The 17,223-nt window shown below is 35.8% G+C and overlaps 1 protein-coding gene across 4 annotated transcripts in view; it reads left to right on the forward strand.

Annotated features, from left to right (window-relative positions):
- The window catches only part of LOC123308911 (signal-induced proliferation-associated 1-like protein 1), a 60,669-nt gene that overhangs the window by 16,705 nt on the left and 26,741 nt on the right, over positions 1 to 17,223 (forward strand). The window contains exon 1 of one of the 4 annotated variants that reach the window (XM_044891714.1): positions 16,927 to 17,058. The exons of the other annotated variants lie outside the window; for them this stretch is intronic. The gene's annotated coding sequence lies outside the window, so the exon portion shown is untranslated. Of the gene's footprint in view, positions 1 to 16,926; positions 17,059 to 17,223 lie in introns of those variants that run through there. 4 annotated transcript variants of the gene reach the window in all.

The following is a 17,223-nucleotide window of genomic DNA, read 5'->3' on the forward strand; positions in this document are numbered from 1 at the left end:
ATTTAATAGACTTTATTAAACGATTGATCTTGAAATATATTTCTATTTTAAATCTACGTATATTTCAATTCATTGTAGCCAAAAATTCAGGTAAATATTTGAAAACGATAACTGGATATCATTTTTAACAGAGAGCACAAATCCAAACTAATACCATATCGAAGTAAATAGTATTTTCCTATGTTCAAGCAATTTGATTGATGTCTGAAGGGATTACCTGCTGTAACTACCCTAAGTAGAAATTGCACTCACCTTGTTAAATTATTACAGCACAAATCACTAATCGAAAAACGAACACAATCACTAGCCGACTTGACCTTCTTACAAAGAAGGGTTGTATATACTGACGGAAATGTTGAATGTTCAAGTTCAAATGGCTATGCACTATGAACTTTAACTCTATTGGCCCATGGCCGGTTCGCGGCTTCTTGCGAATTGCGATAAGAGTTCGCCACCAAGCGATTCAACCCGATCGTAGTTCTTGTCTAGCCCTTTTCATCGCATATCTCTCGATCGGATACCTTCAACCAAACATCTATTTTCTGCAAACTCGGAAAAATATCCTTTTTCCTCAAGACTCTCTGAGATACTCTTGAGAGTCACTCTCAAGAGTATCTTGGGTTAATCAATAGTTTCGTTCGAAAGTTCATATTTAACATATTGAATTTAGGTGTCAATCATTCTTCACCATTATTGTTTTTGAAACAGGTACCAATATTCATACTCGATTTATATTGAAAAAATTGTCCAATCAGTTTTATCATATGAAAATATTCACAAATTTCAATATCCTGATACTAAGTCTCCTAGAAAAACATCCCCATCAGTAAGAATACGAATACTTACATGTGCTTTTTAGCATTGATACTTACATGATAAAACACAATATGAATTTGAAAAATACACTAGGAAGATGTTGATTAGTCCAAAATTTTTTGACTAACGTAGAAGTATGGTTTATGAATAATTAATTTCGGAAGTCACTTCAATAGATGACATTGACTTTTTATATCGACATATTTGGGACACTTGGAATCGTTAAGTTTAAAGACGATCTAGCAATGACAAATCTAGAAGAAATTTATTTGTTCACAGTTTTTCTACCATTTTACTTAGATGTTTTATATATGTAATCTAGGCGTCTAAACAAAGTCAGATATTGATGTGTCATATCGATATAGTATATGATATCTATTTCCCGTCTGAAAATTAATTTCATCATGATTATAAAATTAAGATATCCAATAAACGTTTTTTCAATATATGGTCTTCTTTGAAGATATTAATCGACATATTTGGTACAATTTGAATTCTAATGTTCATAGACGATACAAAATGATATATCTGAAAGATATTCATCTGGTCACTGGTTTTCGACCATTTTAGTTAGATGTTCTCTATATGTAATCTAGATGTCTTAATAAAGTCAGATATTGATGTCTAATATTGGAATGGTATATCATATCTTTTAGTTGTCTGCCCAGTGAGTCTTTCGCGATTAATACAATTAGATATTAGATAAACCTTTTTTAGATGTATATTTGGAAACTAATCTATTTTCAGATATCTTACGGACATAAGAATTTTGCCAGGCATAAGACTAGACATCTAAAAGATATTTCAAAAACATCATTCATCGAAAACGTCTTATTTAGATAATCTAATTTTGATCATAACTCAGAGCAAGATCATTTTAGATCCCTTTTGACATAAATGAGATGTCATTTAGACGGAAGTGTGTTGTTTGGGGGTAACGGGATGCATTGGATAAATCTGCGTCTCAAAACTACGTTGAAAAATATAGGGTGTCTCCGTGTCTCTCCTCTAAACAGGGTGGGCAAAATTCGTTGTCTACTGAGGGGATCTCGAGAACTATAGCAGATAGAAGAATACGGATGACACATTCTCGAGCTCTTTTTACATTACTAATCCAAATCTGAAAATAGTATCGGCCTATCATTTTTAGATTTCGAGTTATAAACAAAAATTGAGATTTTGACGATTCTGAAAAGTTCTCATAACTTTTTTGTATTTGAAGTTACAGATCTGAAACTTGAACCTTCTACAGGCACTTTTATACGTAGATTCTACTGACAAAACATTTGTTTCCAATTCAAAAATAACAAATCCAATAAAAGTTTGCATTTACAAAAGTTCACCTCATGATTCGAAATGAAAAAATATTTTGAACTTATCAGTGGATTCTACGTAAAAAAGTCCCTCTAGAAGGTTCAAGTTTCAGATTTGTAACTTCAGAGTCAAAAAAGTTGAGAACTTCACGAAATTGTCAAACTCAAAACCGAGTATCGTAGGAGGCTGCGGTTTTCACCATTCTTTGTTTCTCCGAAGATGAGCTCGGATATGTGTCATCCGTTTTCTTCTAGCTGCTATAGTTCTCGAGATCCTATCAGTAGACAACGAATTTTGCCACCCTGTATAAAGGGTGTTTTAGAATGAGGTTCCGTAAATTCGGGATCTTATTCCTCGGATGATTTGATGGTACAGAAATTCTATGAACTATGGGTCTCGGACGCATTGTTTCTGAGATACAGGGTGTTGAAAGTTAAAGAGAAAATTCGATTTTGAAACCGTTAAATTTTGGTAGAGATTATAGTACGCATTGAAGCAAATTTTTGTCAATTCGAAATTATTTTTTATACATGTTAAAATAATCATTTATTCATAGCTCTCTTAGATGAAATTGCATTTTATGTTTTATCTCGGAAAGAATTTATCGCAGTTAAAAAACTCATTACACTATTCTCATTGTGAATCATGTGGTAATGACGAAAATTATTTCAAATTGGAAAAAAAGCACTGGCGTACCATTTTTTTTACCAAATTTATTCGGGCAGAAGTCTGTACGGACGCCACTGGTGGGAATAAAAAATAATATGAAATTTGAAAAGGGTGCTTTAATGCGTACTCATAACTTACCAAAACTTGAGAAAAAAAAGGGCGCGGTTTCAAAAATATTTTCGAAAAACTTGTCCTTTAATTTCAACACCCTTTATCTCAAAAACAATGCGCCAGAGACCCATAGTCCATACAATCTTAGTATCGTAAAATCATCAGATCCTGAATTTACGGAACCTGAAACGCCCTGTATATGAAATGGTAATTAATTTGTATGATCCGTTACGAGTATCACATAAAAATTATTAGTTATTTTCCGAATATCTCGAACAGTCTTGACTCGTTCAAATATTTTAACAGTAGATTATTGAGGTCAAAAGGAACACTTTTTTCACACCTTTTTTCTGATTCGGCCCTGATAAATATATATAGTCAATCTAAGTTTTCATAATGAGCTGTGCCACCCATGGAAAAACGAAATTACCTTCAGAATAACTAGCCAAATCTGTGACACTACAGATCTGTTCATCTTTTAAACAGAGTTGTATTCAGCCAATGTACCCAATTTCGTGGGTGATATCTTGTGTTCGAAAAAGATTAATCGAATGAATGAAAAACTATATTCCGAAATTCGTTTCGTAGTGAGAACTAAAAATAACATTTTTTATGGTTTTTCAACAGCCTGTAACTTTTAAACCGAGCCGAATCAGAAAAAAATGGTAAATGAAGAAAGGGTTCTTTTGACCTCAAGAATCTACTGTTGAAATATTTGTACGAGTCAAAGACTCACCTTGTATATCGAAATATATGAAAGAGTAATTTTTTCAGAAACTCCCTGTAACTCGACAACGAGGTTTTCTGGTATTTAATTATGTATTTCGAAAAAAGTGATACAAAACCAGTTGATTGAAAGTTTTTATTGTATTCTATCAGTTTCTTCCCTTCAGAGTAATGGAGGTTACAGTCTTTCATTCAATAAACCATTCTCACTAACTATCTTATCAACAATGGAATTATTGGAAATACCCGTATCGTCGGAAAGCACTTAGCTGGTGAATTACCGATCCATGGAAGAGGCATCAATTCATCCGTCATTTGCAAAATCGAACGTGTAAATTATTTGTGCACTTTCTCTTAAATGTACTACTGAGGTCAGGGCACTGAGTGGATACTTCCATGCAGCCGATGATAAGAAATTTCACTTTCATTGATTGGTCATCAAACCTATGATTTATCGTCTAATAACATTTTTTTATGGTTTTCCAACTGCCTGTATCTAGAAAAGCGTTTCCCTTGACCTCAAGAATCTACTGTTAAAATATTTGTACGAGTCAAAGACTCACCCTGTATGTCCACCAATGGACATAGTAGATGAAAGAATGACTTCTTCTAGTTTCGAGATTATTATTTCGCACACGAAGGGGTCATGTGAAAGGGTTCTTCTAGATCTACAGAGAAATTATCCAAACACTACGAACTTTGGACCCTCATAATCCTGTGTTTCCCCCAAACTACTAATCCCCTAATTCATAACCCTTGTCTGCATTTCTCCCGATCCATTGAACACAGGCTAGATAATGCGGGGGGAAAACCTGTTGAACAAACATGTAAACGGTTTTCTAACCAGAAGCACGTCACAAAAGAGAAACACTCATGCATGAATAATACCTCTATGAATTCACACCCGACGACCATTGGTTAATTATGTATTCGGTACGCGATGAAATGATTATTAATCTTTTCGTGTGTGACGAAGGGAAGTATACCTTGCTCGACGGTTATTGTTCGCATCTTTTCTTGCGCGAACAATGCGATTAAATTCTGCTGTGTGCAAGTTGAACAAGACGCTTGGAGGGGTTGTTGGTAATCTATGATTTGACATTCGAAAATAGACATGACTTCATTTCAGGTTTACTAGGCAGCTAGTCCGTTGAAGCTCTACACGTTACACTATACAGGGTATCCCACGGCCCATCAGATGTTCATAGAGAAATAATCGCAGTGTGCGTAATTTTTTTTACGCGTTCTGGTCACTTATCTTCTAAATAGTACAGAAAAAACGTCGTAATTTAATTATACTCCGTTCACCTTAATTTTAGCACTCGGTTGGCCATGGAAATTTGACACATTCCACTCTGTATAGTACGAAAATGTGGGGTTATGACGCTTGTCAAAACATTTTTGGGTTTCAAATCAGCGCTATGTTGTCCTATCTACGTAAGAGTCATAGTAATTACGTATTTAATCGCAATATCGAATTACTTCGGAAAATATGTAGTCGAAAATATGTGACGAACATAATTGACGTTTTTACAAACTGATTGCAGGCATACCAAATCTAGTTATTTCCATGGAAAATACAATGAATCAGTTTTTTTTTGCTATGGAAGAAAATTTAATTATTAACATATAATAGGCAGTAGCTGAGGAGAGTTAATGTTGGTTATCATCTTTGGCTAAGTGTTGAATACGTTACATCAGTTGTAGATTTCAATAAAATCAAGACGAAGATGAAATGCATCCGATGCAGTGGTTAGGAATGGGTATCCCTCGAAGGAAATAACGAATAATCACAATAATGTTAAATTCTTCAACAAAAATCATCTTGCGTGAATGGAAGTCAAAGGAATCGAGGGAAGTTTCAAGGCAAGAGGAACTTCATCTTCAAACAAAAATTTCACATGAATCAACAATAAACAGGACAACTTGATCGTATTTGGCTGTTAATTTTTAATACTTTGATACAATAATAATAATTATATCAATATTTATGCCTCAATATGTATGTACTATGTATAGAACAAGTGAAATGAAAAATAGAAAATTAATTTTTTGGAACTTATTCTACGATGACATTAATCGGAAATCCTGTTGTAACTTTTCACATTCGTTCACCCTAAAATGAAATTCTTAAATGCCACCACTTTTTGGGTCTCCCAATAGAAGGAAATTCTTCGTCATCCTCTTCATTCACAATCTTTCTGACTGTGGAAACATTCAGCTAAAATATAAGTCGTTTAGATTCGGATTAAACATTATATAAATTCACTTACATTGAATATGTTCGCTAGCTTCTGATAAATTGTAGATATTAGAATATCAGGGTTACCTACTATTTGAATGAATGGACCCAAATTCTAAATAGCACTTCCTAAAACCCTGTCGTCTGTCTTTTTTAATAACTTTCGGCATTTTTGTAATTTTTATTGATATAAGTTGTGGCAACGACGTTATGATATTAACGACATTTCATGAGTGCCAACCTTACTCCGTTCCAGTTACAAAAACTATTATTTCATGACCAACCGAGTACTAAAATGAAAGTGAATGGAGTAAAGACACATAAATTGACAATTGAAAATGATAATTAGTCTGGTCTCATTAAGCAACGTAGGAATTAGGGTTACTCTCTCTAATGTGAACAAAACACTATGTGAGCTTAGCAATTCAATATAAAAGGATACAAATGCTTGTTTTTATGTTGCAACGAAATTTACAGTGTGTTTCCACCCACAACTAACTTCGTAGAGGCGGTCAATATTTTCTTTAATTGAATGAATAATTCGGTTTGCACAATATGTGGGTCGGAGTACAAGGAAAAGTTTTCCAGTTAGTTTTATCCATAGACGATTATTAAAAAGCTCCAGCTTCTAGCCATCACCAGGTCCAGTACATTTAACCATGTTTTTCCTCTTTTCGAAGAAAAAATTGTACTGATTGTTCTCAGTACTCATGACCTCCTGTGACTTTTGGTTTATGTAGTCTAAGGCCTACGCAGGGATTGTACGAATACTGATCTGATGATGAAATCATTAGTCTCAGATTAGTCAGATTGGTTACTATTTGGAACCCACTACATACGACTGGTCATTCGAAGCCCGTCGTATACGTGTGATTTTTGATCGTATGTGTACGTACTCAAGTAATTCCATTACTTTTTAACGATACGTATCGCATTTGTAAGTGAAATATTTGGTTTGGTATCTGCGAGAGACGCTAAATATCACAGATCATCTTAACGATCTAAAATTGTCACTATATTAACCGTCAGTAGTCCGTTTGCGTTGATAACTAGTCAATTCGATTGTGTATTCAAGCGAATCGATTGCACTCTGCATTGGCGTTACGAAAGGTTAGCCGAGATTGACATAAAAAGGCTATGCCCTATTTTACTTCAAGAGCGTCGAGAGTGGGCGTTTCTTGATAGTTCTATGATGAACTCTTAGAGCGGAACTGATTATCTAACAATCATTGAAAGTGAATGAGTTGCAGTTATCACTATTATTATTTCGTGTCTTTTTTTCGTTGCAGTTGTATTGCAGGGGACCAATAATGGCAGTTTGATTATTTTGCAACATAATGATACAAGGTTTCTGAATTCGTTTTGGATTAAGAATGTACCTGGAATTCAAACATTTCATACTCGAAATTAAAAGAAATTTGAATTCTGAAGAACTAAGATGTTCTTCTAGGCTTTTTTTAAATTATTTCCTCACATTCCTTTCTGGTGGTTTTTTTTCTGAAAATACCGAATTTTCAGAAGTATTTCAGACAAATGCAATTTTTGGTTATTGTATTCCGAGTTTTCCTTATATGGAATGAAAGTTCGCATAATGGGTCCACTACCACTGGTTGAACTGGTGCGTACAGGATGTTTTTATTTCCGAAAATTGATGGTCCTACTGAATATTCATCAGCTGCTTATTAATCGTTGTGGACGTCAGTGTGTGCATCGCCCAACCACCCATATTATGTCAGAAATTATACCATCGCATGATTTAACTGTAAAAAGTTGATCATTGTTATGCCTTGATCGTCGATCAAATTGAGTTTGATGTACCGTTTCTAGTAGGATTATTCTTCATAGTATTATCTCATTAAGTGTTTACAACTTCGAAATTGATTGATGATTTTAATTTATCAACTTGAAATATTACCGAATTGTGCTGTCTGAAGTTTGGAAACTATATAACATTTTCTTACATCAGAAGAAGCGCAGTTCAAAATACTAATCTAGACGTTCGAGCATATTTAAAACAGAAAAAAACTCTGTGTGATTCACTAAATTTATATCAAATTGAAGATTTGCACTGTATATTTCTCACATGTGAAATAGAATTGAATTTTCAGATTTAATTTTTTCGATACTGTGATTTGATCGACACTTGATTTCAGACTATACTTTTATGGCTAGTAGGTCTACATTTCAATTGAACCTAATATTTATTACCTATATTATGGAATCTTCGGAATGGGACACAAAGAAAGAGGTGAAGTTGAATCGATTTTCCTATGCCGGCTCTGGAGTTTGAATCGGCAAGTACCTCCTGTTTCCTGATAGACTATGATTATTATGACTTTCGGTGTATGTAGTACCGTACGACCAAATTACCATCGTCTTCCGGAAATGAAGGAATCATTGTTTGACATCGCCCTGTTAGTTTGGCCCAAAAATAGGGCAGAGCGTTTCAATTGTACTGGTATAAATACTATACAGGATGTGCCGAAATGAATGCAACAAAATGGCAATTCTTTTTTTGGAAACCGAAAATTGGCTCATGTCTTCCTAACCCATGGGAGAGTTGAACAGGGGGCGAGAAAGACTTGACCATAAGTTTGTTTATCAGGAAAACATTGAAAGAAAACAATTTCTAATGACCAACGATTGCCTATGTCAAGGTTTTCATTATCAGATTTATCAGCGTATGAGATACATATTTTCTATTTCAGAGTCACTCTCACTTATTTCCGAGATGTTTTTTACTTTTTTGAACCTTTGTTAATTTTTTTATATTTATTTATTTTATTCAATTTTCTTTTTGAAGCAAACTATTATCTAAGATCAATGCGGGAAACTTGGACTACTGATTGTGTCTCCTGACCATAGCATGGGTCAAGTCTCCTACACCCCCTTTTAGTCTATTCAAGAGATGTTGTCTAAAAACTTTTACAACTATTATTAAATCGTCTCATCACTTGTAAAACAATATTAATCGAGGAAAGCAATAAAACTAAATAACAGCACGCACCTATTAAACTTTTCAGACAGTGTTTTTTTTCATTGAGGAATAAATATTTATTTATGTCAATGACTTTCCGAGGTGAAATTATCTCTTTTATGAATTTCCACATGAAAAAATTTCTCGAAAAGTCTCGCCATTGGCTACAATTCGTATCCTGGTGAAATTGAAAAGAGACGTTCTTTATGTGCCACCTTCTAAACGAAAGTGGAAACTATTGTAATATTCGTAAATTCTTCTTATCGTTCAAGTATTCTGGCAATACCCCACATTCTGGTTGTCTTTCCCTTAGATCATACCTATATGGAATGTACATTCTGTGCTACAAAAGAATGTTTTGTAGTACACACATTCGATGTTTCTCTGTCTAGCGCGACACTAAGGCAGTGGCGTTGATTTACATACTTTCTATCTTCTATCTATCTTTCGTACTGAAAATTGATGTGACAATGATGCCCGAGACAAATGTCTCAATTGTGATTGGCGACATTAAGCAACTACCTCACTCCAGTCTTTAGAATGTTTATTTTCCATTCCTAAACTCCTCTTGAGGCCAATCTGTTCAATCAATATCATATCCTCGTTAACATCTATTCGTATTTCCACTCTATATTATCCTCTTCCCATTTCCGATGCAAGATAAGAACTTCCTCTCGCAGGTTCATCCAGTATCTCATCGCGATATAAAAATTCTCGTCGGCCCGGTCTTCGACCACATTTTGCCCTTTAAACGAATATACAAAGAAGAAATGACGCTCGGCCGCAAGTCTCCTCGTATACAAAGGAACGGATACTACTATTCACCCACATTCCTCCGTCCTGAGTCATCGTCAACCTCTCTATACTTTTAAAAAATTCGTGAGCGCTCTACCGGCCGCTGTACCGTTTCTCCCATGCCTCCTCTGACCGCTCTCGAACACGAAATATCGCCCATTACGGTTTTCATTTCACGAACGGAGCGGATTAGTCAATGGAGAGAAATGTCGATCGAAATGGCCTGTTATGATTTATGTTTCGTACGGGCTGGGGGCCTCGTGAATGGAGTTTGGAGGTAAACAAATCCATTTGGGAATTAATCAGGTCAGAAGCCTGATTCACGGTCTCGGCACCTCTATTCCCCTTAGATACATGAGTGGGTTGATTTTTCTTGAGGGGACACCCTGTAATTTATCACATGTTCAGCTTTTTTTTAATTCTGCATTTATTCAGTGTACGTTTCCAATAGCTTTCTTGAGTATATCTCGAGTTACTCTGTTGAATACCGATTATCCGAAATTGTGTGTTTCTCTATGAAGGGTGTTTCTGAATTGAGGTTACAAACGAACAGAGGAGATTCCTTGAGTAATTTCAAGGAAAAAAGTCTCATGAACCTAGGACCCTAAAAGATTCGTTTTCAAGATATATGGTGTTGAAGTTAGAATTTTTTTCAAGTTTTTCTCTTATAGTATCTACACTAAACAAGATATTCAACTGAAATGCTTCTTCTTGCTCTGCAAACCAGACCTCCACAGCTTTTATTACCTCGTTGGAAGAAAATGTACGACCTTTTAAACTTTTTTTCAGTTGAGGAAAGAGATGTTAGTCGGATGGAGCCAAATCTGGTGAATAATTCTAGTAATCCAAACCCTAAATCACAAATTTTTTGCATGGCAATATGAGATTTGTGTGCAGGGGTGTTGTCCCGCAAAAACCAAACACCTTTAGATAGCTTTCCGCGTCTTTTCTCTTCAATTTTTTTCCCGTAGAGTAGTCAGTAATGTCGAATAGTGATCTCCGGTTATTGTTCAACCCTTATCCAAAAAATCAATCATGATTACTCCATGGCAATCCCAAAAAACTGAAGCAAGAACTTTTCCAGCAGATTTTTGGACAACAAACTTCTTAGGTCTTAGAGAACCAGAGTGTCGCCATTCCATCGATTGTTGCTTTGTTTCTGGATCGTAGAAATGTACCCAAGTCTCATCCATAGTAACAATTCGGTTTAAGAAGTCTACATCGTTTTCAAATCGAGCACAGATCGAACGCGATGCTTCTACCCTTGCACGCTTTTGGCCAGCATTCAAACATTTGGGCATCCATTTTGCAGCAATTTTTTTCATGTCCGAATTGACGTGAACTATATGATGAACGCGTTCGTATGAAGTATTCAGTACTTCAGATATCCGTTTTAGCCCAATTCGACGGTCTGATAAAATCATGTCATGAATTGCATCGATATTTTCAGGGACTGACACAGAAACTGGCCTTCCGGTCGGTTATCATCTTCGATGGAAAATTTACCTCTTTGGAAGCTTGCCGTCCAATTTTTCACGGTCGCATACGAAGGACATTGATCTCCAAGGGTATTAAGCATATCTTTGTAAATCTGCTTTCCTCTTAACCCTTTTAAATACATGTACTTGATGATGGCTCGATACTCCAATTTTTCGATTTTCGCAATTTCGGTGGACATCTTCTTTCTTTTAATTTATTGCGCAACTCTGGCTTACTTTTTTGACCTCAAATTTCACACTGACACTTCTAATGAGTTATTGTTCGTTGCTATGGTAGCGCAATATTTTTCTATGCATGGAACTGGTCTAGGCTAACTAGATATCAATACATCCTCGTATCTACTATGCAAAACTGCATTCGAAAACTTCGTATCGTTGCCTAATAACTATCTCCTGAGTTTCAGTTCAGTTGTATATGTGTATTTTTCTGAATATTCGGAAAGAATGAGGATCCTTATAGCTCCAAAATCATCGGCCAGATTTTGCCAATTGACAAACTCGATTTGTGCATTCTGACACTAAATCTACCCTGAAATTTTGAAGTTTCTAGATCTTTTCCTTCAGGGGTAAGGTTGTTCAGAGTTGACAGTAAGTTTAGCTTACCATTTCTGTTGAAAATTTCGGAAATTACACTCATTAGGGAAAAATCATAATCCCCTTGTTCCTAAGAACCAGATCGCAAAAACGTATGTTTTTCCCATGCGTTTCATGCGGTACTATGCTCCAAATATTCCTTTCACGTCATGGTTATTTCCTTACTTCTGCTTTCTATCAACTTTTACGTACCTTTCTCCAAAAAATCGACCGTCCGATATATGATGTGCTAAACAATTTTCTAGCAATCATCCTTCAAGCATTGAATGTAATGATGCCGACAATTAAGTATGTGGTTCGGATCTAAACTCGTATTAAACGATGAGTAAGACTTTTAATTGAGAATCCGATTGGCAATAATTACAGAGTGTCATGTGAATATTACTCTTAAATGAAAATAGGATTCATGAGCTGTGTGTAGCCCTATGATTTTAAATTTATGATGCAGAATGGAGCAAAACGCCTCATTCATTTCAAAGGATTAAAAAAACAATAATGAAATATTCAATCACTTTATTTGAACCTTTTCGATTTAAATTTATCTACCTGCTCAAATATGAATTCATAGGAAATTCTGACAAAAATCAATGAAACCTCCAACATTCCAAGAATCCTCCTGACCTAACAATACATAAGAAGAGAAAAGTAGAAATTCGAATTCAATATGTTTAACAATTTAATCTCCACAATGAAAAAAGGGTTGATGAAAAGTCCATATATGACCCATCCTCAGCAACAGAAGCCTATCCGTTTGTGGCCTCCAACCTTCGTAGAGGGTACATGACAAACTCCTCAAACAATTGAAAATAATTGAAAATAAAAATTGAAGGGTTCGAGGATATGTATTTTGTGTGTTACTTTTTTCTCACTCCGTATAATTGAATTGCTTTACCTAAGTTTCTTAGTGGTCTTTATTTGCAATTTCAATAGTAAGTAACTATTTTTATGGATTGATAAATAATAGTGTACTATAATTTCGTATTTTTGGAGTATTTCAGACATCCTGTAAATGTGAAATCTGATACGTTACAACCAGTTTTTTTTTCGTCAAATTAGCTGATTGATATTGAGGGGAAATTACGTGCGTGATTGATAATTGGACAATAATTCGCTGAATTGGGTTAACCACATCTATTTGACCCGATGACATTGACTAGGTGATTTGGATGTACCGTTAGATCATTTGATTGCCATCATAGCACACTCTTCTATAAAGTATTAATTTCTTTCGGTCAACTTATTGAATCTCGAGAAAAGTTTTTGGGTAATTGATGTATATAAACGAAAGAATGAACAGAGATTTTTGATTTTTTCGAAGTAGGCTGTAATATTTCTCAAAAATTCACGAGAATCTCAATGATACGAAGAAATTATGGTATTAAGTAAATAAATAAATATTGTTTTATTATGGATTAGCTAGTCTTGACAAACACTGTTGGATATTGTTTGATTAATCGAGGAATCGAAGAATAAATAGTTTAGATTGTCAAAGAGCATACCAAACCAAGGAATATCCAACTTGTAAATTGGAATATCTATGATCAATATTCTAGATTGAATATTTGAATTTCCGAGTAAAAACCTCGCTACAAATAATTGGTCAGAGTATACTAAAGACTCATCTTGTGGTACAGGGTGTGAATATAAAGTAACCAAAAATTTTCATTTATTGGCGAAGAATTTGGGAATAGTTGGTCTCTATGCAGAACTCTACTATTTCCAAACCCTTCGTCAAAAACGAAAATTTTTGGCTGCCTCACATTAACACCCTGTACGACATGAAGAGTTTGGAAAAAATTACTCTGTGCCAGTGGCATATAAGGCTTTACATCTTGGGGTCACAATCAAATATCATGAGAGTAATGTCGAAGATATGCCTGGTCAAACTTGGGCAATTTTTCAGCTGTTCCACTTCATTTGCTGCTTAGTGTATTCAACGTCACAACATCCTTTCAGATAAATTTGAATATTCCGAGAATTCACATCCCTAGTACGCAAACATAACATTCTTGAGAATCCAAGAATTTACCTGAAAATCTTTCTCCTATCCCTATGAGGAACCATCGCGATGGAGAATTGCTCCTCTTCGACTTTGTGTTGTTGTCTGTGTAGGTGAACAGTTTGAAGCTTAGTTATTTATTACCTAGAACCATAGTCACCACCTGTCCTGTCGTTTTCAGCTTGGCCGACATTCTGTTTCTCAATGAACGTCAGGTAGAATACCTACTTCACGCATTTTATCTGCCGAAATGCTTACACCCATCAGTTCGCCACGGTTCATTTCGTCTGGTCATTTTGCCGTTTTCATTGCTTCGTTTTCAACTTGTTAATTGCATAAACGTGCCGCTGAAATAGCAAAGTTGACGCTTTCCGACTTTTTTATTTTTATTTTCACGAACACATACGTTTTCAAAAGAAAAGAAAGTGGTGTACTTGTATCATAAATCTACCTAGTTATTGTCAATTGTCAGTGCCCACTGATTTTGGCTTAACGCGCCTTTTGAAACTTTGGCATTTTGCTGGTACAAAAGAGTCAAAGTTAGAACTCATTTTTCTGAATACATTAATTTTGAAGCGTTCGTCACTTTTTCTGAAACAGGAATCGAATATTCAGTACAGGGTGATTCTAATTGGAAGTATTCTAGAGTCCGGGAGAGTTGAACCCCTTTTCACTCTGAAGCCACTCAAGTTGTATCTGTAAATGGTAGCAACTCATTTTTTTGCGTGAAGATATCATGCCCAAATAGGTAACGATAGATAAATAGTAGAGTGATGGTGAGATGGACATTGAGTACAGCAATTCTTTCTTCAGGAACCGAAAATTGCCTCATGTCTCCCTAACCCATGGGAGAGGTGAACAGGGGGCGAGAGAGACTTGACTATAAGTTTGTTTGTCAGGAAAAACATTGAAAGAAAACAATTTCCAATGACCAACGATCGTCTATGTCAAGGTTTTCATCATCAGATGTATCAGCGTATGAAATACATATTTTCTATTTCCGAGTCACTCTCCCTTATTTCCGAGATGTTTTTCACTGTTTTGAACCTTTGTTTATTTTTTTATATTTATTTCTATTATTCAGTTTTCTTTTTTTGAAGCAAACTATTATCTAAGCTCAGTGCGGTAAACTTGGAAAACTGATTATGTCTCCCGACCGTAGCATGGGTCAAGTCTACTGCACCCCCCTTTAGTCTATTCAACAGGTGTTTTCTTGAAACTTTTACAACTACACTGCGCAAAAAAATTAATGCACATTCTGAAAATCTCAATTAATCAAGTTAACTCTACATTGACTTATTTTTTATGTTCTCTCGGGAAGGTTTTGAACGAAACAAGACACATTAAATGAAAGAAAAATTCAGGATTTCACCGAATCTTGTGTGAAAGAAGAGAAATGAACAATTTTCAAAATACTGAAATGCTGATAAGTGATTTAATACTTGGTATTTTCACCCCTTGCGTTAATTACAGCTCGGCAATGACGGTTCATACTCAAAATGAGTGATCTTAAAATGTTCTGATCTAATCCTTTCCAGATTTCTCCGAGTTGGATTCCTAAGTCATTAAGAGTAGCTGGATGGTTTTCTGAACTTCTCAGCCTTCTATTGAGGTTGTCCCAAACCTGCTCAATCGGATTGAGATCTGGACTTCTTGCTGTCCATTCCATTCGAGAGAATTCAACCTCTTCAAGGTACTCCTGAACGATGCGCGCACGATGGGGACTGGCATTATCGTCCATAAAAATGAAATTTTCACCAAATGGCACTACATGCTCTTCAAGAATGTTCCTTATCTACTTATCAGCATTCATAGCTCCATTATCAACGACCACTAAAAGATATTCTACCCCATACCATAATCGATCCTTCCCCGAAACCAGTAGTATTCAGGAAATTGCACTGAGCATATCTTTCATGTGGACGTCTGTATACAAGGGAACGTCGATCACAATGGTAGAGGCAGAATCTAGACTCATCTGTGAAGAGAACTCTTTCCCAATCGGCCTCTTCCCAATGGATATGCTCTCTCGCAAAATCCAAACGCGCCCTTCGATGGGCTGGGGTAAGAGCTGGGCCTCTTGCCGCGACACGAGGCCTCAAATCATATTCTCTGAGGCGATTTCTTATTGTCTGAGTGCTAATTTGCACCTCATGAGTTTGCTCAAGCTGAATTTGAAGGAGGCGAGCGGTTGCAAACCGTTGTCTCAACGAAGAAACTCTCAAGTAACGTTCTTGAATGGCAGTTGTTACCCGTGGTCTACCCTGTCCTGGTCTTCGGACATTCATACCTGTCTCCCTGAATCGCTGCAACATTCTGGACACACTTGTATGGGAAACTCCAAACCTTTCTGCAATTCTTGTGTATGTCCACCCTTCTTCTCGCAAAACTACCGCTTGTGCACATTCCTCTTGGGTCAAATTGCGTGTTTCGCGTTGCATTGCGATCGAGTGTAGAAAATCAAACGAAAGAAAAACTATTGATCACTAGAATTGATCGAGAACAACTGATTTTAGAATGGAGCCAATACATTCAAAATCTGATAATATCATCTTTTTTTATTCCTGCTGGGAAAAAACATCTGTATTGAAGAAAACCGTTGAAAGTGGATAACATATGCATGCATATCTAATTCTGATAAAAATAATTTTCATTGAGAACACCTTCAGTTGTAGAATAAATTTGAGATTTCCATAATGTGCGTTAATTTTTTTTGCGCAGTGTATTATTCAAAAAGCTCATCGTTTGTAAAACAATATTAATCAATGTAAGCAATAAAACTAAATAACACCACGCACCTATTAAACTTTTCAGACAGTGTAACAAACAAAAATTATTCAATTTCTTACTTCCTAACAACAAAATCACGTTCAACCCTCTCACTCCCCCAACTATTCTGATGGCGGCCAAAATGGAACCGCCACTAGTTGTGCCTTGTTACGAGTATGTCGCAAGCTATTTACTATGCCGGTAGCGCAAAATATGAATTGAAATATTTGAGGTGGTTCAAGTCTCTACCTGAGCAGACTCTCCCTATTCTACCTTGTACCTATGTACATCGGAAAATCATTGAAATATTCCATTTATTATGACGTGTGCTTATCAAAGTGTCACTTGATAGTATGTCCAATGCAAATCTACCTCCCGTACTCAACAATGAACGTTGGGCCTGAAATAGAACAAACTTATCTTCTATCGCTCCGCACAATCGTTCAAGTTTTTGTCTCTCTGGCAATGAAATATCGCACCGAGATCGTTATACTTGCTAATTTATGTTTCTCGAACTTGTTTCACCGCCTAGTTTGGAAAAATTAAGGTAAGTCAATGCGCTCAGCACCGATTGGCATTTAAGTTATTTAGGCGCAGTTTACTTAACACACATTTGCCTTTTCAAGGTTCTGTTTATTCTTGAGGAGCGTCTTAGAGTTTTACGAGCGCCTATCGAACTCAAGTTCAGCGGAGAAAGGTTAGAGAAACCTGG

This window comes from Coccinella septempunctata, chromosome 3, assembly GCF_907165205.1.
Source record: "Coccinella septempunctata chromosome 3, icCocSept1.1, whole genome shotgun sequence".
NCBI lineage: Eukaryota > Metazoa > Arthropoda > Insecta > Coleoptera > Coccinellidae > Coccinella > Coccinella septempunctata.